At 40.2% G+C, this 2,500-nt stretch overlaps 1 protein-coding gene across 4 annotated transcripts in view; it reads left to right on the top strand.

Moving 5' to 3' along the window:
- LOC137648686 (organic cation transporter protein-like) overlaps window positions 1-2,500 on the top strand; it is a 49,486-nt gene that overhangs the window by 13,555 nt on the left and 33,431 nt on the right. The gene's annotated exons all lie outside the window — the stretch shown is intronic.

Genomic DNA, 2,500 nt, shown 5'->3' on the forward strand with positions numbered 1-2,500 from the left:
TGACACAATTGGTAGTAATTCATTCAAATTACCCCTAATGAGTCAATATGGATTAATATCAACACAACATCGTGTTCAAATAGAAATAAATTTCTACCTCATACCTGGGATCGAACGCTAGCCCCTTCTAATGAAAGGCCAGGTCGAAACCAACCATGTCACGAGAGCCCATAAAAAGAATTGGAACCTGACCGCTACCAGCTGTCCGAGGATTTACCTGGCGAGACATCAGTCTCTTACCAGCGAGTTTTACCCAATTCCCCGGGCCACCACGTGACACAATTGGTAGTAATTCATTCAAATTACCCCTAATGAGTCAATATGGATTAATATCAACACAACATCGTGTTCAAATAGAAATAAATTTCTACCTCATACCTGGGATCGAACGCTAGCCCCTTCTAATGAAAGGCCAGGTCGAAACCAACCATGTCACGAGAGCCCATAAAAAGAATTGGAACCTGACCGCTACCAGCTGTCCGAGGATTTACCTGGCGAGACATCAGTCTCTTACCAGCGAGTTTTACCCAATTCCCCGGGCCACCACGTGACACAATTGGTAGTAATTCATTCAAATTACCCCTAATGAGTCAATATGGATTAATATCAACACAACATCGTGTTCAAATAGAAATAAATTTCTACCTCATACCTGGGATCGAACGCTAGCCCCTTCTAATGAAAGGCCAGGTCGAAACCAACCATGTCACGAGAGCCCATAAAAAGAATTGGAACCTGACCGCTACCAGCTGTCCGAGGATTTACCTGGCGAGACATCAGTCTCTTACCAGCGAGTTTTACCCAATTCCCCGGGCCACCACGTGACACAATTGGTAGTAATTCATTCAAATTACCCCTAATGAGTCAATATGGATTAATATCAACACAACATCGTGTTCAAATAGAAATAAATTTCTACCTCATACCTGGGATCGAACGCTAGCCCCTTCTAATGAAAGGCCAGGTCGAAACCAACCATGTCACGAGAGCCCATAAAAAGAATTGGAACCTGACCGCTACCAGCTGTCCGAGGATTTACCTGGCGAGACATCAGTCTCTTACCAGCGAGTTTTACCCAATTCCCCGGGCCACCACGTGACACAATTGGTAGTAATTCATTCAAATTACCCCTAATGAGTCAATATGGATTAATATCAACACAACATCGTGTTCAAATAGAAATAAATTTCTACCTCATACCTGGGATCGAACGCTAGCCCCTTCTAATGAAAGGCCAGGTCGAAACCAACCATGTCACGAGAGCCCATAAAAAGAATTGGAACCTGACCGCTACCAGCTGTCCGAGGATTTACCTGGCGAGACATCAGTCTCTTACCAGCGAGTTTTACCCAATTCCCCGGGCCACCACGTGACACAATTGGTAGTAATTCATTCAAATTACCCCTAATGAGTCAATATGGATTAATATCAACACAACATCGTGTTCAAATAGAAATAAATTTCTACCTCATACCTGGGATCGAACGCTAGCCCCTTCTAATGAAAGGCCAGGTCGAAACCAACCATGTCACGAGAGCCCATAAAAAGAATTGGAACCTGACCGCTACCAGCGTTCGATCCCAGGTATGAGGTAGAAATTTATTTCTATTTGAACACGATGTTGTGTTGATATTAATCCATATTGACTCATTAGGGGTAATTTGAATGAATTACTACCAATTGTGTCACGTGGTGGCCCGGGGAATTGGGTAAAACTCGCTGGTAAGAGACTGATGTCTCGCCAGGTAAATCCTCGGACAGCTGGTAGCGGTCAGGTTCCAATTCTTTTTATGGGCTCTCGTGACATGGTTGGTTTCGACCTGGCCTTTCATTAGAAGGGGCTAGCGTTCGATCCCAGGTATGAGGTAGAAATTTATTTCTATTTGAACACGATGTTGTGTTGATATTAATCCATATATATATATATATATATATATATATATATATATATATATATATATATATATATATATATATATATATATATATAACATTATCGGTGAAGGTAGCGACAGCCAGTAATGAACGTATATTTAACAATATGGAAAAGGAAGTAGTGATTCCAGATATCCTTTTATTCCCAACATTTCGTGATTCTTAATCACATTGCCCAGGGCTACAAATTAAACATATATATAAAAATCAAGAAAGCATTATTTTAAACAATAAGAATCGGTTAAAAATTAAATGAAAATTAAAAGGAAAATTAGAAGTACAGAAGACACATTAGTGGAACCAGCCTCGCAGAAGCACAATGAGAAACTGAATACCAACAACAGAAAGAAAACAAACTAAAAAAAGCTATGACCAGGGTTTAAAGTCGACCATGTGCCATGTGGCCATTTCCTTAAACGCTGCTGCTTTTTACCTTAGATTACCTTTTCCAATTTCCTTAAATTTTAAGCTGGTAAAACCAAAATTACCTTAGAATTACCTTGAAACCATGAAAAATACCTCAAACTAAGGTAATTACTTAAGTTTAAACCCTGGCTATGAAAAA

This window comes from Palaemon carinicauda, chromosome 10 (assembly GCF_036898095.1).
Source record: "Palaemon carinicauda isolate YSFRI2023 chromosome 10, ASM3689809v2, whole genome shotgun sequence".
Taxonomy (NCBI): domain Eukaryota; kingdom Metazoa; phylum Arthropoda; class Malacostraca; order Decapoda; family Palaemonidae; genus Palaemon; species Palaemon carinicauda.